General features: G+C 33.2%; 1 long non-coding RNA gene across 5 annotated transcripts in view; it reads right to left on the reverse strand.

Moving 5' to 3' along the window:
* LOC140435618 (uncharacterized) overlaps positions 1-27,021 on the reverse strand; it is a 152,346-nt gene that overhangs the window by 107,761 nt on the left and 17,564 nt on the right. For all 5 annotated transcript variants that reach the window (XR_011950194.1, XR_011950195.1, XR_011950193.1 and 2 more), the window contains exon 3: positions 5,210-5,320. This is a non-coding gene — a long non-coding RNA (uncharacterized lncRNA). The remainder of the gene's footprint in view (positions 1-5,209; positions 5,321-27,021) is intronic.

Genomic DNA, 27,021 nt, shown 5'->3' on the forward strand with positions numbered 1-27,021 from the left:
AACTGATGATATATATATATATATATATACATACCTATATATATATATATATACAGTGTGACCCATTTAGATTGGAAACACCTCTATAAAATTTGAACTTGTTAACCGATTTTAACCAATTTTTTTTTTTAAAGTCATGTAATAAAAGGTCTATTGCGGGACAAAATATGAAATATTTAGTTAAATTTTCACGGCAGTCTACGATACTTTTTCTTCGTCGAAAATGGAGAATTTGTATTAGCGATTTTTTAAGTAAAAAAATTTCTACGCCACTGGATTTAGAGTGGCTTCAAATAGCTATAACAAAAATTTCATTAAAATATATTTATTAATAACGAAGTTATGACAACTTAAAATTTTAAAACTCACTAAGAAAATAACTCTGTATTAACGTTAAAAAAAAAACTCTGTATTAACGTTAAAAAAAACACTCTGTATTAACAGAAACATGGAAACATAATTTTAGTTTAAATCCCAGTTGCCATTACCAATCCACCATCTAATTGGATACATTTGTCGTAGCGTTTATGAATATTTCTAATTACATTTCTTAGTTGTTGGGGAGTAATTTCTGCACATGCCTGTCGAATTCTTGTACGAAGGTTGTTTACGTCTCTTGCACGGGTTTGGTAAACTTTTTGTTTGATAACTCCCCAGAGAAAGAAGTCTAAAATTGTGAGATCCAGGTGGCCAATCTATCAACGGACTACCCCGGCCTATCCAACGGTTCGGATAATTTTCATTTAGCCATTGCTTCACGGTTCTGGCGTAATGAACAGGACACCCATCCAACTGGATATACAAATTTAATCGTCCATTAATTGGGAGCTCATGAAGAGTATTCCACAAGTGGGTGTTTAAAAATTCTAAAAAGTTCTGTGAGTTCAAGTTTTCTTCAAAAAAGAAAGGACCAATAACTCGCTCGTTCAGTATACCACACCAGACATTGATTTTTTGAGAATACTGACTTTTACAGTTTATTACCCAATGGGAATTATCTGCTGTCCAATAGCGGCAATTCTGTGATGATACTTCTCCATTTGTAGTGAAAGTGGCTTCGTCGGTAAACAACACGTTTTTTAGAAAATTTATATTGTTTAAATATTCCCATTGGGCCCATAAACAGTATTCTAAACGTTTTGCTTCGTCGCCTTCTTGTAATGTGTACATTCAAATATAAACTGGCATTCCTTAAACTGGCATTAGGGTTATTTCTGATATGATCTAAAATGATTTGATCATTTCCTCTTCTTCTTTGTAACGGGTTATTTTTTAAAATTAGTTTTGATACTGCACCATATTTATTAAATATTCTATTTATTTTGTTTGCCGTACCGCAACTAATATTAGGACGATACACATTCTGTCATTAAATATTGTACAAACTTCCCTGGCACTTCTATCGTTATCTTCCAAAAGACGTATAATTTCAATTTTGTCTCTCAAACTTAATCTTGCAACCATGACACAAAATATTGTTAAAAGAATTTGAAGTAAATATTGTTGCAGATATTATGGATAAATTTATGCTAGCACTGAAATTTGTATGACACAAATAATGTCATACAGTAATATCGTTGTCATGGCAACTGAGATTTAAGTTGTAGCATGTAGTTAATAATAATGTAAGTGCGTTACTTGCATTAAATTTTAATGCTATTTTAAACATTTTTTATCTAGTAGTGGTTTATTATTAAAATTATTTGAAAAATAATTAGTTTTATGGTTATCTGTTGATACAGGGTGTTCTTTTTTGACTCGTAGCTTAGTGAGTTTTAAAATTTTAAGTTGTCATAACTTCGTTATTAATAAATATATTTTAATGACATTTTTGTCATAGCTATTTGAAGACACTCTAAATCCAGTGGCGTAGAAATTTTTTTAATAAAAAAAGCGCTAATACAAATTCTCCATTTTCGACGAAGAAAAAGTATCGTAGACTGCCGTGAAAATTTAACAAAATATTTTATATTTTGTCCCGCAATAGACCTTTTATTACATGACATTAAAAGAAAATTTGGTTAAAATCGGTTAATAACTTCAAATTTTATAGAGGTGTTTCCAATCTAAATGGGTCACACTGTATATATATATATATATATATATATATATATATATATATATATATATATATATATTATATTTATTAATTTTACAGATAATAATAAATTTAATAAAATATGATATTTTTTATTGGAATTTATTCTTTTTAACTTACTATACTTCATCTAATTTACATACCGTTGCACGTCATCGGCGTCATAGACCGTGACGTCACATGATACCAACACGAAATATTTAGGCGGTAGGTGTTTTCTTTTTTAGAATCACTTTGCCGAGTACACTGGCATTATAGCCACTAGACATATTTTATTATATACGCGTAGAACTAATATTTAAAGATTTCTATTAATGTTAACTTAAAGAAATAGACAACAATATGTTTCATTTAATTTGTATAAATGCATTATAAAGCGTTTTTATGAAGAACATTTGTTCGGAACACACTGTAATTGTAATCGAATGAAGGTGAAATTTTGGCATAAATTAGTAACACTTATTTGACAGTTGCGGTGTTGACACTTTCTATCCTTTATTATTTCAAATTTTAAAGTGAATACCTCTTGTTTTATATTTTTACCTATTTAATAAAATCTGTTCTTTTTAGAACAAAATTAGTGTGTTTTATTTCAAAAATGTCACGTAAGAATTTAAATAGTCGTTGTAAAGAGTATAATAATAATTATGTGACCTGTTTGATTTAAAATGGATTCAGGATTTTTTTATACTTTGGCAACTATGTCAACTTCGATCACTGACGTAGATAATGACGTGCAACGGTTTGTAAATTAGATGGACTGTAAGTAGTTAATTACAGTAGGTAAGCTAGGAGGAGGCCTACGGATCCATGTATAACTGCCAATTTTTTCTGGCAAAGTTTTTAAATAATAGTAGGAACCTTATTTTATTAAAACGAATATAGTCGACGTCAAAGAATAAATATTACATTATAACTTAAAACCTTATATTAAAACAAATTTATTTTTGACCCGTTTATGTGTTGTCTTTTTTTTATTTCCTTAAGTCTTTTTTTCTACGATTAAGTCGGTAATTTGAAAAAAGTTAAACTTAAGAAATTCGTAATCTGTTTCCTATCCGTTCAGATGTCGGATTTTCTCTAGCTATACTCCAACATTTCCTGACTTTTCACAACCTTAATAAAATATTGAAAATGTTGTTCAAGTGGTATTACAAAACTAAATAAAATGGAAGTATAATAAAAAAATCTTTGCTTGAAAAAGCAAGTAAAAAAGTATGTTTTCCTACAAAATGTTTTTGGAGTTTTCACGGAGTTGCTGTCTTATTAATATATTCCAAGTACTAAACGAAATTCTGTATTTAAAATCTCAAATTAAAAAATAAATATTTCTTTGATATTTAAAGGAAAATGTTTAGGTAAAAATGGCATAAATTGTACGAGTAGTAAACTTTGTATTATTTAGATTTAGATTTCTTAATGTGTATATGGTATCATTTAAACATATTAGAATTGTTACTTACAAGTACTCTTTAAAATTTTGAGATATTACATAACATTTAATTAACTTACTACATACTAAATGACATTTTCCTGCCAATACTCCTGATAATAGAAAAAAGATCTTTAAAGTAGTAAAAATTTGTAATTTCTGATATCTCAAGATGTATTTTTTGCCATACCATCCACTTATTCGTTTCCAATTACTCCATTATGTCCTTTAACCCAGAGTAAAGTAACCGTTTTTTTGTGAATTTTAGATCATGTAATAATTTTTTGATATCAAGTATAATGGAGTTTTGAAAACTATCCAATGGATGGCTACGAATAGCTTGTAATACTGCCTGAGAATCTGATACTATTACGATATTCTCACAATAATTAGTTACACACCAAGTTACTGCTTTTCGTATAGCAGCAGCCTCGGCTGTAAAAATAGAACAAGATTTAGGAATTCGATATTTCTCAACATAATTGCTGTTTGAAACAGAAAAAGCGAAACCAGTACTTTCAACAGTTTTTGAACCATCTGTATAAATTATTGTTAAATCTTCCCCTAATTTGCTTAGTATGGATTTGAATATCATATTAGTTAAAATTGGCAAGTCTGAATAAGAGGGCATTATAATGGTTGGTTTGTCTATCAGAACTTCAAAGTCTTGTATGTAAGAAGGAAATTTTGGTAGCTGTAATATATAAGATTGAAATGAATTCGTATCGATAAAAGATTCTGCAAGAGGAGGAGAATTTTTTATTCTCCAATAAGAATTTGTTAAATTTTCTGTCAAAAGTAAACCTATTTTGTGAACCATAGTTGTATTAAACGATCTGTATGTTATTAGACGTTTGTTGGCTAACATTTGCCTGCGTATGTGTAAAGGTTCCTGGGCTTCTCCTTAAAATTATGGAAACAATAAATGACCAAATATTTTAAATTCACAAAAATATTTGGTTCTAAATCTATTTCTTTGCAAAAATATTTTTGAATTATTGTTCCACTGGATAATTTTAAAAGCTGTATATTTAAAGAGAATAATTTACAGCACAAGTCTTAATTAAAAGTAAATATCTTGTTTGTTTCCTTTTTTCGAACTTTGACCGAAAAGACTGAGAAACGGAAGCTTGATATTTTTCTCCAAATTTAGTTTTTTTCTGTTTTGGATACATGTGACGCAGTTCTGACATGTTGATCTATATGAAATTTCTTTTTGCATGCAACCAGTAATAGATTTTTTAACATAAATAACTAGAGTTACAACCGATTTATTTATAGTCTTAAACTAAAGATAGCAATAGAAGAAATTTAATTCAAGTAACTGCACGATAATTGCATGGCAGTCACTGATATTTCAGCAACAGTTAAAGTATTTATTTTATAATAAAATATACATAAATAGGTATTGGTATTAAATTAAAATTTAATTATATTATTCCTATTTTATTACAGTTAATTTGTAACGAATTATTTTTGCCTACTACATAAGATATTATTATGGGGGGTTGAAAATTGGCGACACAAATTACGGGGCCAGAGATAGGGTAATCAAAATAAACGAAACTTATGCGAACGGCGCTCAGGGTTTATTTGGAGAAACTGGGTCGTGGATAAGTGAATGGGAAGGGGGATGGATTGGGGCAACTACAAAATTGAAATAAAAAGAGGGTACTTACATGAATCTCCTGGACAAATGGCCAAATAAAACACAAGAAGGCCATCTAGCTATTTAAAATGGGACGCCGCTTTGAGGAAACTTCCTGCTGGATGTAAGAAAAGGTTCTTTCCTAAAAAACACAAGAAAAAGGGTAAAAATCTTTTTTTAAAATCAATAGACCAAATGGTTTAGGGAAAAAAATTAAACATTTATTACTGTCTCACCACAAAGAGTTACAAATATAAATGGTAATACAAGAAGAATACTATATAAATAGTTACAGAGAAAAATAACATAATAACAAAGAAAAAACACTTTCTATGTCCTATCAGTTTACAAACCCTTGAAGTTGAGGATACTACAAAAACTTACAATTGTTATTGGGCGACAATTTGTAGCAAAAATAATTTATTACAAATGAAAAATTATCTTTAAGTGAAACTATGCATAGAGGTTAACCTTTTTTAAAAAACCAAAACAAAATCTCAAATATGATTAGATATTTACTAGATGTCAAAAATAATTAAGCTAGCTGTCATATGTCAAAACTAAATCTTTAACGGAGAAAAATTAAAATGACAGTCTAGCCACAAGATCTACAATTTTAAATATTAAAATTTTTTACAAACTCTTATGAAAGCAATTATTATTAGAAAAAAATGTCTGTTTTTACTTTAAAACTTCAAGAAAAAAAAGTTACCTGGATTTCACTAAAATGCAATTTTACTTTAAATTTCTGAGGTTGGGAACTGGAATCATACTAGAGAATTCATCGAGTAAAAATCATTTTCCTTCACTAATTTGCCATTTTTTTCCGACTAAACTAAAATACGTCTACTCTGCACAATTAACTGCCACAAAACTACCAATCTTCCATAACATAAGACGAAAAACACAAAACATTACAAATTTGACGAAACATTTAGAATCCAATAAAACCAAACACGCCTTTAACAGTAGCCGGCCTTACGGAGAGTGAGTAAATTTTGAAAAATCATTCGCTTAACTTGGTATAAACAAAACACTTAACGGGAATAAGTATTTGAAACACAGAATATTAAGCGGCTTCGATCAAAAGAAAAATACCAAAGAATATGCGTCTGTGATATATTTAAACAAACTGTAAAATGTGCTTATATCAACTCGTCGACGCAAAAAGGATTAAAAATATTTTTTGGTGTTTTAACTTATACGAGGGGATGTCAATATATATCAAGGAATTTTAAAATGCTACAAATTTATGCAATCATTAAAATCTTTTAAATAACATATCAAATATAGAAGAGTATTAAATATATATTACTTAGAATTTTGCCACAAACTGAACAATAAAATTTGTCCAAAATAGTTAGGAAATTAAAAAAGCTCGACTGAAAAGGCAAGTTTTCACTTTCACTTTTTAGAACAAAATAGTTTTTGTTTTAAGGACAAATTTATTGATACCCTATGCAATAAAATTTTAAAACACCCTTTTATTACGAGATTATAATCGGTTACCTGCTACAATAATACCAAGAATATTAGGCAGCATTGAAGACTGAAATATTGAAATACAGTGAACATTATAATTTCCAGTTACTTAGACATACTATTATCTACGGCTAGATAAATATTATTTTAAATCCACAATTCAAACTAAATTGACATTTATACATTTTATGCAATTTTTTGTATAAAGATGCAAAATCCCCAAAAATTTGCATAAAATATTCAAAATATGCAATATGTGCATTTTGCATATTTATGACAAATAGAAATTTTAGTCAAAATTTATAACTAGCCATATATCATGCGGTCCATATGTATGGAATAAATTCATTTTTAGCGCTATTATGTACTCTGTGACAAAAACCTAAAACAGGTTGATTTTTATTCTTAAATTGACAATTTACAGTATGAAAATATTATCACCCTCCAGCACCCCCTTTGAATTATAAGCACCCCCTCGAAAATTTTAAATAACAAAGGGGGTCATGTGGCACCTTGTTAGAAAGGGATTTTAGTCCTCTGTTTAGCAATATAAAGTTTTTTTGGGTTTTTGCAACTATAACTGAGAAAATTGATTTTTACTATTAAAATAAATGTTTAATTTGACCACCATTATTCACTTCTTGAAAATAACCAAGACTTCTTGAAAATAACCGAGGCTATTTTGGAATTATCGTCCAACCTTTTGTATGATCTCGGGGGATATTTCGTTACTTTCTTCGGTTATCCTATCTTTTAAATCAGCAATATCACCTGGTCTATTAAAATATACTTTAGAAAAATATCAGGTATTTTCATATCTGTTCTACTAAACATTAGGGAAAAATCTTTGAAGATAATAAAATATTAGTCAAAAAGTATTTAGGTATTTAAAGTTACTTAAAGACATTTTATAAAAGTCAGTATAATATTTGTGCGCATATTAAATTAAATTATGGCTCATTTGTCCGAGGCTTAAAGAATGGACATTTTAATTATGATTGGTTGTGGTAATAAAACAAGAACTCAAAAGGAGGTTTGTGAAATGTTTAATAATAAATACCTTGGTCAACAAGTTTTGCGGTCTACAGTTAGCAAAATTTAAAAGAAGTTTCGTTATACTGGACATGTAAAAAATATCGAAAAACCAGGTAAAAATGTTAAATTTACTGACGAAAAAAAGTTAGATGTACTTCTAGAGATTAAGGAGAATCCGCATACGACAACTCGAGAACTTGCCCTCAACGATGACTTTCATCTATTTTGAGAGTTTTGCATTAAGAAAAATACCATCCTTTCAAAGTTTAGTTGGTTCAAGAGTTACATCAGGATGATCCTAATAGAAGACAAGAATTCTGTGAAATGATGATGGAGAGAATGAACACAGATGTGCAGTTCATAAAGAAAAAAAATTTTCTGATAAAGGGACGTTTCATTTAAACGAAACGGTTAATAAACATAACTGTAGATATTGGAGCAGAGAAAATCCTCACTGGGTGTGTAAGACTCACACGCAATATCCTAAAAAAGTTAAGTGTTGGGCTGTTATCATTAACAATAAAATTATTGGTCCTTATTTTTTTGAGGGCACAGTTGATAGTAAGGTTTATCTAGATTTTTTGATTAACTTTTTAGTGTCTACATTACGAAGATTTTTTCCTAATGTTAATCATTCAAATGAGATAGATCGATCTATTTACTACCAACAAGACGGGGTCCATCGCATTTTGCAAGTAGCAAGTATTTGTAAATTATTTAAACGAGGTTTTTCCCAATAGATTGGAAGACGTGGAACGATCGAATGGTTGGCTAGATCCCCGATTTGACTCCTCTCGATCACTTCTTATGGGGTTATTTAAAATCTAAAGTATATTTTAATATACTAAACAGTATTTCTAATTTAAAAGCTAGAATAACGGAAATAAATTAACAAAATAACCCCCGAGGTAGTACAAAAAATTGTACGAGAATTCCAAAATCGCCTCGGTTATTGTCAAGAAGTAAATGGTGGTCATTTTGAACATTTAATTTAATTGTAAAGTACATTGAAAAATACATTAAGTCTAAATCCTTAACAGTTGCATTTTTTACCTTAAATGTTTCCGTATCACTAATCTAAATTTATCTCATTCGACATAAATGGGAGGAGAGTAAGCCGTAACGCAATACACGCAATAAAATATTCAAAGAGATATCATCCGAACTCCGAACCCCGAAAATCGATAAAGTGATTTTTCATTTTTTTTGGACACATAAATTTTCCTTTTTAATAACATTCCTAAAATTATTGGCCATATGTTGTCCCTTAGATAAATCTTTTAAAGTTTTAGGCAGGGTCAATCGTAAAATTCATTTACAGGTTATAAGTTTTTGCTCGCATTTTATACGTTATATACAATATATACCTACTTGATTTTGAAATAAGAAGTTAGAAGTATGATAGGTTGCCTAACACTGTTTTTAAAATTGAATTATAACATGTTATTATGACAATATTATTGTCATCACATAAAGCATAATTGGAAATAATAGACAAAAAAAAATCGTAAACAAACTGATAAAGCATTTTAAAAACGACAATTTTATAAACGCAAATAACTAACATTTTTTATCAGAAAAGTATATAAAACGAAATGAAAAATATAAAATATTATCACATTGATATATTTATATTAATTTTACTTACAGTGGCTATACTCAGTGGCGTTACTCAATAAAAATAGCTTGTGTCAGTGACTCAATATTTATTAGAAAAAAATTATACTGAAATACTGAAAATAAATAACTATGTCTTCTAAAATAACATAAGCTATTTTTTGGGTTTCAAATATACCATACTTAAATAACAATAAATATAGTTATTTTATTGATATTGGAGTTCTATTTACTTTATTTTTTAATGCCAACGTGTGAACAATGATATGACGTTTGTTTTGGATCATTGTCCTGATAAAACCAATAAATGTTATTGATACCTAATTTTTGAGCACTAGCGGCGTGATGCTGCCTTAGTATATCCAAATACATGTACTGGTTTTTATTTACTTTAATTAAATGCATGTTACCTACTCCTGCGAACGACATCCACCCCCATATCATGACTCCACCTTCACTGTGAGTTACCGTAGCTTTTATATTTTTTAGTTTTAGTTCTTCGTTCGGCTTGACCTACACTAATATGATTCCTTCGGACTCAAACAAGCTTATTTTGGTTTCATCAGCAAATATTACTAAATTCTAAAAGCTCAAACCTTTGCTAATATGCTCCCTGTCGAACTACAATCTAATACGTATGTTTCTATGGCTAATAAAAGGTTTATTTCTAGCAGTTCGACAATGTAGATTATTATTTCGTAATAACCGTCTAATTGTTTCGAGGTTACACCTTTTTCCAAACTGTCGTTATACCTCACCTCACAATTTTTGTGCACTTTTTTGAGGATTATGTGCTATTTCTCTGACAATTCATCTTTCTTTACGTTCGGTAAAAATCTAATTTTGAGCTAACCTTGATTTATTGTCAACTCTACTTTTATTTCGATAATGTTCAACAATGACGTGCTGAACTGTTGATGAACATTTATTTACCATTTTGGATATGTCGCTTTGACTATATCCATCTCTATGGTGATTAATAACTCAATTTCTTTCACTAATCGTAGTTTGGCAACCCATTCTTAAATAATTTTGTTATTTGCCAATTAAATACCTAAATGTCAAATAAAACATAAATTGAACTGCAATATGATTTTAGTGCAATACCTACTTCGCAAATTTCAAATTGATAAGTTGTGTAATGCTCCATCTTATCGGCATCATTTTAGCTATCAAAATCATATATAAAATAATTAAACATTTATTTATATTTAAGTCTGGCATATTTGAAACCCAAAAATAGCTTTATGCTGTTGTAGACGGCTTATAGTAATTTAATTTCAGTATGTAATTTTTTTGTAATAAATATTGAGCCACTGACATAAGCTAGTCCCATTGAGTAGCGACTGCATTTTTTAGGCTGTGACCCACTGTTAATAGAGATAAACTAACTGTACATAAAAGTATATTATACACAACTTTGTTCATAGGTAACATTAGTTTTTTCAGCACTTTTATGATAACTCCTGCTCTTAAAAGTGAAGAAAAAAATTCATGGAAACAATATCAGAAAGACAAAACAAATGAGAAGTACAATAAATATAAAAATGAAAAAAAAAGGGACAAGTGTGGAGGGAAAATGAAAGAAGATAGCAAAAGTAACCAGAAGCTATTCGACAGAACCCTAAAGATGATAAAAACACAAAAAGAAAACATAAAATGTACAGCATTAAAAATAAAAATGGTGAATTAATAACAGAAACAAAAGAAAAGTTAAAAGAATGAAAACAACACTCCAAAGAACTGCTAACGGGTATAAACCAAGACGACATTAATAAAACAAAATAATATATTGAAAATAACTCAACAAACCCAATAAATAAGGAAGAACTAAAATATGCAATAAAAACGTTGAAGTATGGAAAAGTTTCTGGAGTAGAATTATTCATTAAACAGAAATTATAAAAAACATGGGTAAAACTGGAGAAAAAACATTACTAAAAATAATGAATAAAATATGAAAAATAAAGATATACCGGAAAATTGGAAAGTGTCACTAATAGTACCCATGTACAAAAAAGGAAAGAGATAGGAGAGAATGTAATAACTACACAGGATTGACGTTGCTATGTACATATATGAAACTCTTAGAAAAAATAATAAACAAACGATTAAGAACAATGACAGAACACACATTAGGCGAAGCACTAAGTTGTAGGAGTATACAGGATCATATATATGAACTTTAAAACAGATAACACAAAAAGCGAGAAAAAAATGTCAGAGAAAAAAAATGTACCTACGTAAAATTTTTTGCCATAGAAAAAGGCTTCGATAAAGTACCAAGCCAGAAACTATAAAAAATATTAAAATAAAAAGGAATGGACAACAATTTACTAAGAATGATACAAAAAATATATAATGAGAGCAACAATGCCGTACTTAGTAATAATAAAACATCAGATATGTTTACAATAAATGGAGGCTGAAGTCAGCGAGGAGCGTTTCGCCCAACTCTATTTATAATATTAATGGACAAAATTATTAATACATGCACAACAAGAAGTAAAAAACTGAGTGTATGGTTTAAAAATCTGCAAAGAGTAGACATCTCCGAAGTAGTATTTGCTGACGATTTGGATTTGCTGAAGATTTGGTGCTAATAGCAAAAACTGAAAAAGAACTTCAGAATAATTTGGAAATATGGAAAAAAGTACTCACTGAAAATGGAATGAAGATAAATATTAATAAAATAAAAGTTATGCAGATAGAAGAAATAAGAGAAGAACATAGTATAGAAATTGTGGAAAATTAAAAAGCAATAAAAGGGTGCAGGCCGAGACAGACATGAAATGAAGTAATCGGGAAGATATTGAAGAGAAGAGGAGTGACTGACATAGACAGACGCCAGAAGGTTAAAAATTCTGCTCTGATGTTGTGTGCTATTTAAATTTGTGATTTATTATTACTGTAGAGTGATTTTCCAGATTTTATAAATTCCATGTTAATGTAAGCTTGGTATTGATGTAGTTTTTCTCAGTTTACCCAAGAGGACAGTATTTCACAGTCCGAAAAATGAACAAGAGAGCAAATTTACAGTCACAGTCCCTCTGAGGGGAAAATTCACCCTACCCATATTACGGTATCAAAAAGATTAAGCTCTGGTGGGACTCTTTCCATGTTATCAGTAGGACCTACGTGACTTGTGTTGTGAATTTATTAAAAGGTTCAATATTTATAACACTTACGGATTTAATTTATTTCTTTATTTATATTAACTTATCTGACAATAATTTATTATATCCGTACGTAACAAATTCGCGAGCGCGGGTCTTGAGAATTAACTGTCCCTTCCAAATAAAGTTCCGTTATTATATACCAGTGCCGTTATCTCGAAAACTCTAAAACCTTCGATGGCGAAACGGTAAAGGCAAACTGGATTTCCCTCGCATCGGTTCTGGAAGGTCGCTCAGGTAAATCGGAGTCTCTCGTAAATTCTAAAACATATTAGAATATAAACATGTTACAGGTTAAAACTATGACTCATATTTTTACGTAACATTGCCCCCCTCTCAAAAGATGGTTCCTCCTGGAACCTTGTCGGGACTAGAACTGGAACGGTATGCTGGTATCGGCAACTGGACCCTCTTTTACAACTTCCAGTTGTATAAAAATGACAAGGGACGGTTTTCTCTCCGCACAAGGTACTTAGCGGATTGCAACAGACTAACACCTGGACTTCGGTGTCTTTGAAGATCTCCTCCACCATATTTCGGATAACCCTCCAATCTAATTGGCGGCACTCCAACTTTGACATGGCTAACTTTTGCACGTCGGACTCTAGTACGTGCTCTCTCAATTGAAGTAAGGCTTCCCATACATCTCGGTAGGTAGGTTGGTCACGGGCAGTGTCTTTTGTTACCAGGTAGAAAAGGTAACGTGATGCATCTTGGAGTTTCAAGGTTTTACCGGGAGCTGGCACCTGGCATTGAAGTTCTGCAACTCGACCAAACTTCCTTCGAAAGACGGATGCCAACCCTGGTGCGTCTTTGATACTGGCCGGGATGGTAAGGGCCAGCGAGTAGTCATCGGGGAGCGCGAGTAGATCTTGCTTTTCTTCAGTGGTAACACCATGTCTTGCTTTACCGGTACCTCCATAGGCACCCATGAATTCCTCAAACGTGAGGTCAGACACGTCTTGGACTTGGTTTACCTCCACTTCTTCATCTACGTCGTGGTCACCTTCAAAAGACGCCAGCCGGTTATGGTGTACTATCATCGGCTTTCCCCTCGGAATCTTGCTTATTCGGTAGATGACATCGTTGATCTTCTCCATAATTAGGTATGGGCCTTCCCAAAACTGCTGCAATTTGGGAGAACAACCTTTTCGCTTCTTGGGGTTATAGAGCCAGACCTTGTCGTTCTTCTTAAAGCAACCCTTTTCGGCTTGTGTATCGTACCGTTTCTTCATTCGGTCGCTAGCGATCTGAAGGTGGGAACGGACCAATTCATGTACATCGTCCATTCTTCTTCGTAATTCGATCACATAATCTTCACCTGCTACATCTTCTCCAGGTCGACATCCAAACTCGAGATCACAAGGTAGTCGCATTTCGCGTCCGAATAGGACTTTGGCTGGTGTCTGGCCTGTTGATTCGTTAACAGCAGATCTGTAGGCCATCGTGAAGAACGGAAGGTATTGGTCCCAGTCTCGCTGATGATCGGACACCATCTTTGTCAAATACTTGCCAACTGTCCTATTCATTCGTTCTACCATACCATCCGATTGCGGATGATACGCGGTAGTTCTTGTTTTCTTCATGCCTAGTCTATCACATATTCCTTGGAATAGATCGCTTTCGAAGTTCCTGCCTTGGTCACTATGGATCTCCAAAGGCACTCCAAATCGGCTGATATATTCTTGGATCAACTTATCTGCAACGGTGGCGGCCTTCTGGTCTGGAAGTGCGTAAATCTCGACCCACTTAGTGAAGTAATCCATTACTACCAGCATGTACTTGCCTCCATTTTCACTTTCTGGAAATGGCCCAGCGATGTCCAAAGCTATTCTTTCAAACGGGCTTCCAACATTATATTGTCTCATAGGAGCTCTCCTTTTTCGGTAAGGCCCGTTACTCGTGGCACAAATAGTACATTTCTTACACCAGTCTTTTACATCGTCGGAACTGTTCATCCAATAAAACCGTTCCCGAATTCGCTGAAGGGTTTTCCTTACACCAAAATGCCCTCCCGATGGACTGTCGTGTAACTGACGAAGTACTTCGGCTATTCTGCTCTTTGGGATCACCAACTGTCTTCTCTTCTCTGAACCGTCATCATTTTCCAGGACTCGTTTAAGCAAGCCATCTTCGATGATAAATGAGTCCCACTGGGCCCAGTATGTCTTAACTACTGAGCATAGGTTTGATATTTCCTGCCAAGGTGGTCGACGGCTTACCTCTTTCCATTTTCGGATTTTCTGTATGACCGGATCTCTCTCTTGTTCTTCCCTTATCTTAGTAGGCGTCCAGTCGTCGTTGACAATCGTCGTTCTTAGCACTGCTGCTTCCTTGGATTCCGTTTTGTTGCAGTGGGAACACTCTGCTGGGCATGGCCTTCTGGAAAGAGAATCAGCGTTTCTGTGGCTAACTCCGGCCCGGTGCTCAATCTTAAAATCGTATTCTTGGAGTCGTTCGATCCACCTGGCTATCTGACCCTCTGGATTCTTAAACTGCATCAACCACTTAAGGGCGGCATGGTCGGTTCGGATTAGAAACTTTCTGCCATAGAGGTATTGATAGAAGTGCTCTACTGATTTAACTACTGCTAGAAGTTCTCTTCTCGTGACGCAATAATTCCGCTCAGATTTTGAAAGAACTTTACTAAAATATCCGAGGACTCGTTCCTGTCCTCCTTGAATCTGAGACAGCACTCCTCCAATTCCCACATTACTTGCATCTGTATCTAAGATGAACTCTCCTTCTGGCAGTGGATACCCCAAAATTGGTGCTGTTATTAAATGCTTTTTCAACGTTTCAAAGGCATTTTGGCAGTCTATATCCCAGCGGTATTCTCTTGCTTCCTCTGTAAGTCGCGTTAATGGCTTAGCGATATCTGCAAACTTCTTAATAAACCTCCGGTAGTAAGTACATAGTCCAAGAAAACTTCTCACTTGATGTTTGTCAGTTGGTTTTGGCTATTCCTTAATGGAATCGATTTTTCCCTTATCCACGGCCACTCCTTCTTTACTGACTATATGACCCAGATAATTGACTTTACCTTGAAATAGCTGGCACTTCTTGGGGTTTAGCATCAATTGGGCAGCTTTAAGTCGATTAAAAACGTTTTCTAAATTCCTCAAATGATCTTCGAATGTCTCCCCCAAGACGGTTATGTCATCTAAATAAACCAGGCATGTTTTCCAAGATAACCCTCTCAACACATTTTCCATAAGCCTCTCAAATGTCGCAGGAGCATTACAAAGTCCAAATGGCATAACGTTGAATTGCCACAATCCAGATCCTGTGGTGAAGGCTGTCTTTTCTTTATCGACTGGGTCCATTTCTACCTGCCAGTATCCAGACTTCAAATCTAAAGTAGAAAACAATTTACTTCCAGCCAATGTGTCCAATGTGTCATCGATCCGAGGCAGAGGATAACTATCTTTCTTGGTAACGTTGTTCAGCAAACGGTAATCCACACAGAACCTCGTCGTTCCGTCTTTCTTCTTAACCAGGACCACCGGAGAGACCCATGGGCTCGTAGAAGGTTCTATCACCCCGTCTTTCTTCATTTCCTGAACAATCGTTTCAGCTTCCTCTCTCTTCGCCTGTGGTAATCGTCGAGCTGTTTGACGAATTGGCTTAGCATTACCAGTATCAATTTTATGCTTAACAACGGTAGTTCTTCCCGTCTTTCCTCCTTTCGGTACGAAAATATCACGATACTGCCGCAGAAATTCACTTAATTTCCTTTTCTCCATCTGATTTAGAGACTGTCCTGCAACTGCAACTATTTGGTCGAATTTGTCGTTGGAATTATCAGATGTTGTCGCCTGACGGATTATGGATGTCACAGGTACACAAGTTCCTACTTTTGTCTCTTTCTTTATGGTCACTGGGTAGTCATTGACATTGATAAGCCTCACAGGAATTTCCTTAGCCAAAGTCACCAATTCCTTTCCAATTATGATTCCACGGCCAACCTCATCGTCGTGGTTCCAAGGCTCCATCATAACAGGTCTCCCTTCGTCCACAATTCCCTGTAGCCGCGCTACTATGATCGTTTCACTTCTCGCAGGCACGACTGTATCTTCTTTAATGGCTGCTTGCACAGTGTTGTCATTATGTGGATGGAGAAATACTTCCTCGTTGCCAACTTTGATTACCTTATTCTTAAAATCCAATTGGAATCCATGCATATTCAATACGTCCATTCCTAATATAACATCCTCTTCGATGTCAGCAACTATAACAGTATGGACAAACTTTTCTGCTCTAATTCCCAATTGTACCTGGATTTCTCCATGAATGTTAGCATTTTCACCTGTAGCGGTCCGAAGTCGCAACCTCGTTGGTAACAGTTTCTTTCGGCTGTTTATAACTGTCGGGCGTATAATGGTTCTGGTCGCTCCGGTATCCACCAACAACGTATGTCTTTTACCATTTATTTCTCCATCTACATATACACTATCTTCACGACATTTCAAAGAAGCTATTAGTATAAGAGGGTCTTTGGAAAAGTTCCGGGTCGAAGCTGCTCCCCTAAAGCCGACTCGTTCTGGTTTTTCCGATGGTGAGTTTCTTGATTTTATGGTCTTCGTTTTCTTGCATGTCATGCTTTTTATCAAATTAAAGAGCTGGTCAAGTTTATCTTCATCTCCTTCCTCTTTTACAGTCCTAACTTTACTGTACCCGCCAGAGGCCTGCGTAGCTGACTCGTATTCGAGGGCGGCGGATAAGACATCAACCAGCGTCTTGTGACGAGCTAATCGTAGTGTTCTCTGCATTTCATGATCACGAAGACCATCAATAAACGTTTGAACGGCCAATTTTTCCATCATGTCTTCGGGAGCTGTTGGATAAGCATATCGTACTAATCTGGCAATATCTACCTCATATTCTCGAAGAACCTCATCTTTCTTCTGTCTACGATTTTTAAGCTGCGACTGATATACATGCTCCAAATGTTCGTGGCCATATCGCATATTTAACCTCTTCTTCAGTTGTTCGAAATCATCCGTCTCCTCTACGGCTATGGTCTGAAGCACATCTAAGGCATCTCCTCGAAGAGCGATAGTCAGGTTTACAGCCTTTTCTTTTTCAGACCATCCATTTGCTCTTGCGGCTGATTCGAACTGTTTCATGTAGTTGTTCCATGATGATTTTCCGTCGAAAGTTGGGACTTTAACGTGAATAGAACCTCCACTTCCTTCAAATTTCGGCCGTGTCTCCAACTTAAATTTCGTCTGGTCTTCTTTTATCTCCACTGTAATTGGATTGTTTCCTCTCTCTGCTGTCCCTGTTTCCTCCATCTTCCTTTCCATCTCTTTAATCTTTTCTTCGAAGGCTGACATATCGGCAGCAACTTGGTTTTTTAACGAAGATATTCTATCGTCGAGGGCAGACATCTCAGAAGTTACTTTAGAGATTTCCAAAGAGATATTAGCAGAGACTTTGCTTTCCAGCGAAGAAATCTCGTTAGAAACTTTGTCTTCCAAAGAAGCGATGTCGCCGGAAACTTTGTTCTCTAATGATGCGATGTCACCAGAAATTTTGGCTACATCACCAGAAACTTTCGAAATCGACGAGAGGACAGCATCTTCAAATATATAAGTCTCTGGATCTAGTCCTTCTTCTAGCAAAGCGTTCTTTAGTCGTTGGACTAACTCAGCCTTTTTTCCGGTAGAAGCTAATTCTCTGTCTTCAAGATGTCTTCTTAAATTAGTCACTGTCAGCTCATAAATCGTAGCCATTTTCACAATTTATTTTATATTCACTTGTAATTTATTTTCGCAATTTATCTAAGTATTCCACTGTTCTGACACCATTTGTTGTGAATTTATTAAAAGGTTCAATATTTATAACACTTACGGATTTAATTTATTTCTTTATTTATATTAACTTACCTGACAATAATTTATTATATCCGTACGTAACAAATTCGCGAGCGCGGGTCTTGAGAATTAACTGTCCCTTCCAAATAAAGTTCCGTTATTATATACCAAAGCCGTTATCTCGAAAACTCTAAAACCTTCGATGGCGAAACGGTAAAGGCAAACTGGATTTCCCTCGCATCGGTTCTGGAAGGTCGCTCAGGTAAATCGGAGTCTCTCGTAAATTCTAAAACATATTAGAATATAAACATGTTACAGGTTAAAACTATGACTCATATTTTTACGTAACACTTGGTATGTCGGAGTATCTGTCAAAAAATTTCAGTACTGCTCTCAACATCTCCCTAGATGTTAAGAGCAGTACTGCTTTTTGTATGGTCTTATAAAAATGTTCATTAAGATACAGCTATTTTATGTTCTCAAGGAGGCTCTTCGGAATAACTCCAGTAGTAGAGAGAATAACAGTACATTTTACTCTCCATTGTCTTCTTGTTTCTATTTCCAGATCTCTCTACTTGGCGATTTATTCATTGTACTTAATACTAGTAAATTTAATTTATAGAAGATATAATTAAAACAAGAAAATTTGAATATCTCGGACATATTATACGTGGAGAGAAATAAACCTTGCTCCAACTGATTATGCAGGAAAAGATCCAAGGAAAGAGAAGCATAGGGAGGCGTAGATTGTCATGGCTGCGCAACCTGAGAGAGTGGTACGGATGTACATCGAATGAACTATTCAGAGCAGCCGTCTCAAAAGTCCGAATAGCTATGATGATTGCCGACCTCCGCCGCGGAGATAGCACTTGAAGAAGAAAAAAGTTAATAGTTTTCGTTTTTAAGTATTGCGTCAGGGATATATTGATAATAAGGGAGATGGTTGGTTTATACAAATCCCAGTTTGATAGCTTGTTTCTGGTGAAAACTCTCCTACTGAGTCATGGCGTTTTTTCTTAATCAGTTCTGGCAAACGCTTGGCAGCACCTAAGATGTTGGATGGTTTCTTGGGCTTAACATTCTTATCGGAATTTTTCGTGTTTGACCTAAGAGTCTTTGATAATATATTTCAGGTGGTTTTTAGTAGGAATAACCTGGTTATAGGGACCACTTTGGAAATCCAAATGCGTAGCTAAGCGCGGAATAGGCTTACGTGTTTAATGCTTTAAACAGATTGGTACTATTAACATATGACCGATTTAGCTGTCTTACTCTTCGCACAAACTCCGAAGTTAGTTCGGTTTTTATTTGTTTATATTAAATTTTTTGCACTTGCTTTACTCCAAAATATTTATACATATCATTTTCATCCATTACCTCGAAGGTTTGGCCATCTTGCTTATCGAAACCTCAGGCCTAAACCTTTCACAACAGTATTGTCATTCTTGATGCTAAAACTGAGTCAGTTCAGTTCAGTAGCTGAGATAGTGGGTTAATCGCTAGACAGAATCAAAGTGGACTTAACACCCTGGAAAAGGCTTCGGTTAATTAAGATATCTTAAGTTTCAATATTGATTTCACCAGGTATTTAAAGGTGAATTTTTTTTAGTTTTTCACTTCGTTATATGCTGTAAAAAGGTCACTATATTATTAAAGACTTTATACATTTTTATTATATCTATAAGTCATTCGTGCGGTATTGAATCAAAGGCCTTCTTGTAATCAAAGAAAGCTGTAAAAATGTTCCTTTTTTTGGTGTTCGCCTAGTTAGAAATGACCGAGTGGATTCCTTTTTTTGGTGCTCGCCTAGTTAGAAATGACTGAGTCGATAATAAGTTGTTCCTTACAGCCCATGGAACCTTTAGTGCATTCTTTGTATTGAAAGTTGTGCGTTGTATCTTCTATCCATCCAGCATTGGTGTTAAGAGCAGTTGGTGCGAAAAGTTGATTTCCCCAAAACTTCTGAATTTATCTTTTCTTATGGTAGGGTTGATCTGCTAAGTGGGTTTGTTCCAATAAACTCTTGTATAGCACGTGCCGTTTCGCTTAGCAGGATATCTTGTAACTCGTTGTTGTCCTGTGTGTATTATCAGGTTGAGTTGTTTCTTGTATGGCAAGCTCAGAAATTCTGCTTATTTACTGCATTAGGGACTTGATATTCATTTACCTCTTGGTCGTTAATCTCCCGTTTGACTTCGCTTGTGATAATATTGCATCTAGTCTCTGGGATAAGATTGTTTCTTATATTTACCCGGTATTGATCTGCAACTCGTTGTTCAGATACTTGAATTTCTTGAGTTTTTGTTGTTATTTGACTCACTTGTTAATGTTTTGGAATAAATGTTGTTGTTAATATTAATATTATCGCTGCGTAAAATGGTCTATGCTGTAGTTGATCTTCGAAAATATGGGGGTTCCAAACTATCTAATTCTTCTTTCTAAAAACCTAAAGGAAAACTATTTCGGAATAGTCAATGTTAACAATGTTCATTCTAAACCATTTAGACTAAAATTCGGTATACGTCAGGGCAGTTTTATAACACCCATATTATTTAATATATATGGAGAATATATCACCAGAAAGGTCTCGAAAGGATTTATAGGAGGAATACCGACAAATGACAAAAAAATCATAAACCTTAGATACGCGAATAATACATTTATCTTAGCCAGCTTTACAGAGAAACTGATAAAAAATAACGAAAAAAGTGGATACGATAAACAATGAATATGGTCCTTCGCTGAAAAAAAAAATCTTAATCATGATAAAAGACTGTAATCCGTCCTTTATCCGAAATATGACTGATTTTGGAGGTCTGTAGATTTAACTAACTAGGATACCTAATCACCAACAAAGGACGCTAAATCATAAATCAAATACAAATTTGCAATAGCAAGTAAGGCAACTATAACACCAACTCGTATATAAAGCTTAGTATGAATCCAACAAAATAAACTAACAATATTAAATACATTAGTGTTTGCTACTCTAACATATGCTTCTGAGACAGGAAAGTTAATAATTGCCAATAAAAAAAAAATGGATACTTTCAAAATGTAAGCTTACAAGAAAATTATTTTGCAAATATCAGACATAAAAAATCTTTCGAGACCTAAAATATTACGATTTAAGCCAACTGGCTTTTATAAAATGTTGCCATTAAGAAAGATACAGGGTGTTATAGTGGAAATTTCAAATTTTATTTTTCGCTATACCTTTCATGTTTGTAAATATTTATGAATAAAAATTTACAACTAAATGCTTTTGTGTATGATAGGGGCCACCACATATGTCAAATATGAGGCGTATATTTCCGCTTAACTTCTTTGCTCTTTAAAATAGCGCTATTTGTGTCAAAAAATATTAAAGATACATTATTTTACCAAAAAAAAGGTATACTTGTTAATAACTTTAAAACTCAACATTTTTGGAGATAATCGCATTTTAAAAATCAGCTGCATAATTCTTATTGACCGCAATTACTCCAGGCAACGAAGAAACAATAGACAATAGCATCAATACTTTTGAATTTTGGTATAAAATACTTTTAACCAAATTAATACTTAACGAAATATTAAAGAAAATAAATATATCAGTAGAATAATTTATTAATAGGATTTGACAAAATAATAGGATAATAGGATTTCACATCAAACATTTTACGTTTTATATTAAATTGGTCATTATCAAAACATTTTATTTACAAAGTAAATTAAGAAAAAGTTAGAAAAAGTTTTCTTCGATGCATTTATCAATACGTTCCATAAAAGATCGTCTCATATTAAATAGCATCATTGGTTCAAAAGAAACTGCTGTAGTACTTATTTCTTCCCAAATTTGGTTGCGAATGTTTATGGGATTCTTATAGACACGTTGTTTCAATGCGTCCCATACACCAAAATCGAGCGGATTAAATTCTGGGCTACGTGATGGCCACGGAAAATGACTAACACGACCAATCCAACGTTAATGAAAATTGGTATTTAAGAATGTTCTCACTGTCCTCGTATAATATGGTGGTGCACTATCTTGCATAAACTAGATATTTTGCCTTAAGTTTAATGGCAATTCTTTCAACAAATCAATAAAATCATTTTGTAAAAAATGTAAATAATTCTCACCATTCAAATTACGAGATAACTCGCATGGCCCTAAAAAATGATTACCAATTATTTCACACCATACGTTTATTTGAAATTCATGCTGAAAATGACTTTTTCTCTTAACATGAGGATATTCCAAAAATAATTGTTCCTTAAATTAAAAACGCCATGGCCTGTAATTGTAGCTTCTTTTGTAAATAATATTCTATCTATGACGAAAAGGTGTTCAATATTTTGCATGTTTTGGATATAATTTGCAAATCTGCTGGTAATATCTTTCTTAATATCAATATTTTATAAAAGCAATTTGGCTTAAATCATAATACATATTTAAAAGTGTAGAATCTACTGTTCCTTTTTGTATAATTACTTAAGGACCACCCTGTATATTAAACCTTAATGTATTTTGTTTTAATTTGATATAATCATCTTAAGTTTTCTTCATAAACTATAATTTAAATACATTTCTATAGCAAATTTAGTAAAGCCGGGATTTGTTTCTAAATTGTTTAAGGAAAAGTTTCTCTTCTGTATTATCTTGAGGATTATATAAAGAACTTTAATTGAATTATTTTGTTAAATTGAGCCTTACGGTTATCCAATTACAAATAAATTCAGAGAACATTTCGATGCACGTTGTGCTGCATAGCTCTATTTGTTCTTTGAGAAGCAATTAACTGAATAAGAGAACTAGTATTTGAGCGCCATCCAACGAGCCGCAAATAGAATAAAGGCAGTAAATATAATCCACCCAAATATATCAAATTGCAATATTGTGTTTGAGGTTTTATTTGTAATACTACTGTAACGGATTAAAATGATCGATGTCCACTGATTTTAATTCGAGATTTCTTTTCATCTTTCTAGATTTCGTCAGCTAACCTTACTTCTTTTGCATCTTTGTTTACTCCATGTTTGGCTTTTACACAATCTTTCTCCTATACTGTTTTTTTTTAACTGTCAACACTTAGCATCCTAATTTTCACTTTAATTAAGAATTTTTTGACACACAACAGACCAGTTTTTTTCTACTATTTTTTTCGTCCTTATGTACCTCTGCTATATACGTAGATATCCATATATTTTCCTGTTTATTTGTTAAGCCACAATTGACTGTGATGAAAATTACCTTCATTGTTATAATAATTGTTTGTGCATATTTCTTTAACTTGGTTTTTAAACTCATTCCATTATGCCTCTGCATCTTCCAGTTGTTCTCCGATGTTCTTCATTCTATTATTAAATGCTTATTTAATGTTATTTTTATGATTAAGTACATTGGTTTTAAGGCTTTGTCGCTGGATTCGTTTTATCCTTAGCTTAGTATCTGCCGCAAGGGGTTGATGATATATTACAATATTGTACCTGTTTCAAAAGTTTTAAATTCTTTTTCAAAGTTTAAAAAAATAATTGTTATTATAATTCCTTGTAAATATTCAAATTATTGTGGCTCACGCCATATATCCGCCGAGTGCATCTTAATTTCCTCAAGGATCCAATTGCAGTTCCTAATAGCTCCAACTTTTGTTTGAGTGGTCTCTTGACGAGGTAAGCCGAGAAATGAGAAATACCTTTTCTCTCTTATATTTTAAATACATATTTATTTTAGACCCTTACCGGGAGCACGAATAGTTGCCAGAACTATGTTTGTTATCCGAGGTTTTCTAATTAGCTATGGATTTATGGTATGTGTTCTAAACCAGAATGTATAGTTGGCTGTCTTTACATGGCACCCTCAATAATTCGAAGAATTACCGTTGTTTGGAATAAGTGCCTTTTGTGGAATATCCCGTTTGCTTTGCCACCCCAATTCTATATATTTTTATGGTGGATATATGTTTCTGCTTCCAATGGATTCAACATTCCGAAATCCCAGCCTGAGTACCTAGTTGGTAAAAATTATATCCTTTCTACAAGCCACACAAGCATTTGGATAATTCAGGTTGTACCAATTTTATATTTTTCTATTGAACGGTGAAGATTATCTATGAACTAAATAACAGTGATGTAATTAATTATTAATCTTTTACTTTCTTTCTTCTATATAATAGAATTTTTTATGTAAACGAATTTCAAAATTTAAGATAAAGTATAATTTATTTTCATATAAGTATTTCTCATTCATAATCTAATGCCAAGATATAAAATGTTTGTTTTCTTACGATATGATTTTAATTTTAGTTTCGTATATGCACTTCTCATTTGTAATTTATTCCCTAACCAAGATTGTTTAATTTTTTTTCCTGGATGACCTAATTCTCATAGAATCTTTTGTTAAGTTTTTGTTCGTTACAAAATAATAAAGCTTAGCTTTGTTTTAAATTTTTCATTTTATTTTTTTGCCTGAACTCGTTTCCTTACGAGGGTCAACTATTTAAGGATGATGCCCAATTCATTTTAATTTTAAAGATAATACAAACAGCTTGTATATAATTTTTGAAAGAACCACACCCAAACTGTTCAGACACAAGCAAAAGGGCCTAGATTATTTGTGTACATAAGTAAATAGTTTGCTTACGTTACAATATCTGCTCCTGAAAATGTAGTGAGTTTTTTGACGGCATTTCAGAAGCGCTTACTTACAACTATATAGTATATTTTATTTCTTGAAGACTCAGGGTTGCTGCCATCATCAAATTTCTAAGTACATAATCGTCGCTTGGATAGTTTATACCAGGTGTTATAATCACTTTGTAGTTTTCTTAACATTATCAATATAACCTCTGCCCTCCATCGTTAGGTTGTCCAAGAACATAAGGATCTCCAGTTTCACCTCGTCTCCCTTTCCCATTTTTTGCATTGAATTCGTCTATAATATATAAAATTTCGTGTTTATTAAGCTTCCGTAAGAAGTCGAGGATTCGGTCATATAGCTTTTTGACTTCGATATCGTTATATTTCCTGTTTGGAGTCGGAACATAGATTAAAAATATATCGGTTTTAAAAGATAGAGTCTTTTAAAATAAAGATATTATATACTACCATTATTTTAACAAGTTCCTTAATTTCAGTAGATCTATTTCCATTCTTTTTATTTCCTGAATTGCGTTGTCAAGTTTCCAGTCGTAAATACTTTTATAACATTCCTTTTTTAACATTCCATGTGCAAATTCTCAAATTAGATTTTCTTATTTATTGGATTTCTTCAGGAGGTTTTCATATGCTTAGAACCTGAGAGGCCGCGTGATATAAATATGTTTCTTCTCTCCTACCGAATATTGGCCACCACTTTCCACGATTGCAATTGTAATGTCAATTCCATGGTGACTTTCCAAGGGATACTCTATGAGTCATTAATGCACTTGTTCTTCGTTGCCTTCTCCATCCTTAAGCTGTTGACCAAACTTCTGGCTCATCTGCCTTCGGGGTCGATTTCTCAATCCCTGGACAAAAGGTTACCCTACTACTTACCAACTCATCCGCCCGAAATGCGTTAGTCAGTAAGTGGGAGATTACTTATACCGGCAATCATTTGGTGAATGACTCGCCCTCTTCTGTGAGTGGGTTGGATATTTAGGAGTTTGTGAGTGGAGAGACTTACAAGTTACGCAGTTTGTGCGTGGCATATATATCTCATACAAAGCCCACCCGCAAAATGAAACCCTTCCACTTAAACATGGCCAAAGGGACTCTGCCAATACTCTGAGTATGGGTGAGATGATTTCTAGGATAAATAATTGGATAATGATAAGACTGTTGGGTAAGGAGAGCGGTCATCTGCTTCTGTTAGTCGCCTTTCACGACAGGTAGGAGATCCTGTGAGGGTTTTCTTTTTAAATGGCCCGCATCCCACACAGGTGATATGATGATAAAAAAATTATTTTAATTGAATCTGTGCACATTAAAGTTATCACTTATTACGAAAAAAAAAATATAATAGATAAATAAACAAAATTTTGGCATAACTTATGCTAGATACTTCTTTTTTTTTAATTTAAAGCATTGGACAAATATATGCCCATAGAAAACAACGTAAGCCGTCGAGCAATTTTGTCTATTTTTCAGTTATGACATAATTAAATGGTCTGTGTAAATATTCTTTAAATCCATTTTAGTAGAATATCTAATAGAAGATTGTATAAAATAAAAGAGTTATCTTTAATATTAATTTTAAATGGTGCATGAAAACACTGGCATACTAGTTATTTATATTTATTTCATAATTATTCATTTTGTATGCAAGCGATTGTCTACCATTATAAAACACATGTATATTGAACGTGAACAGAACGATAATAGGGTGTAATTTTGTTCTTTTTATTATGATCGATTATATCATACATTTTAATGCTATAAGCACGCAAAGCGTTATGTTGTAGCTAAGACAATACTTATTTTAGTTTATTACAACCTTATATGCCATTGTAATAAAATCCTAACACATTTAAACTCTATTTGAGTTTTAACAAATGGTTATAAAACTATATTTGATATATAAAATTAATTTTGAAACGGAATAACTTAAATAGGCTCATAAAAATGGAATCCGGAGTTGAATATGTTTGAAAACATCAGTGTTCAAATCTTCATGCCAAGACAGAAAGCTTTGAATCAAATATTGACAATATTGGTCATTTGACATAAAATGAAGATTAGCAGAAAAGAAGTTA

This window comes from Diabrotica undecimpunctata, chromosome 3, assembly GCF_040954645.1.
Source record: "Diabrotica undecimpunctata isolate CICGRU chromosome 3, icDiaUnde3, whole genome shotgun sequence".
In the NCBI taxonomy this organism is placed as follows: domain Eukaryota; kingdom Metazoa; phylum Arthropoda; class Insecta; order Coleoptera; family Chrysomelidae; genus Diabrotica; species Diabrotica undecimpunctata.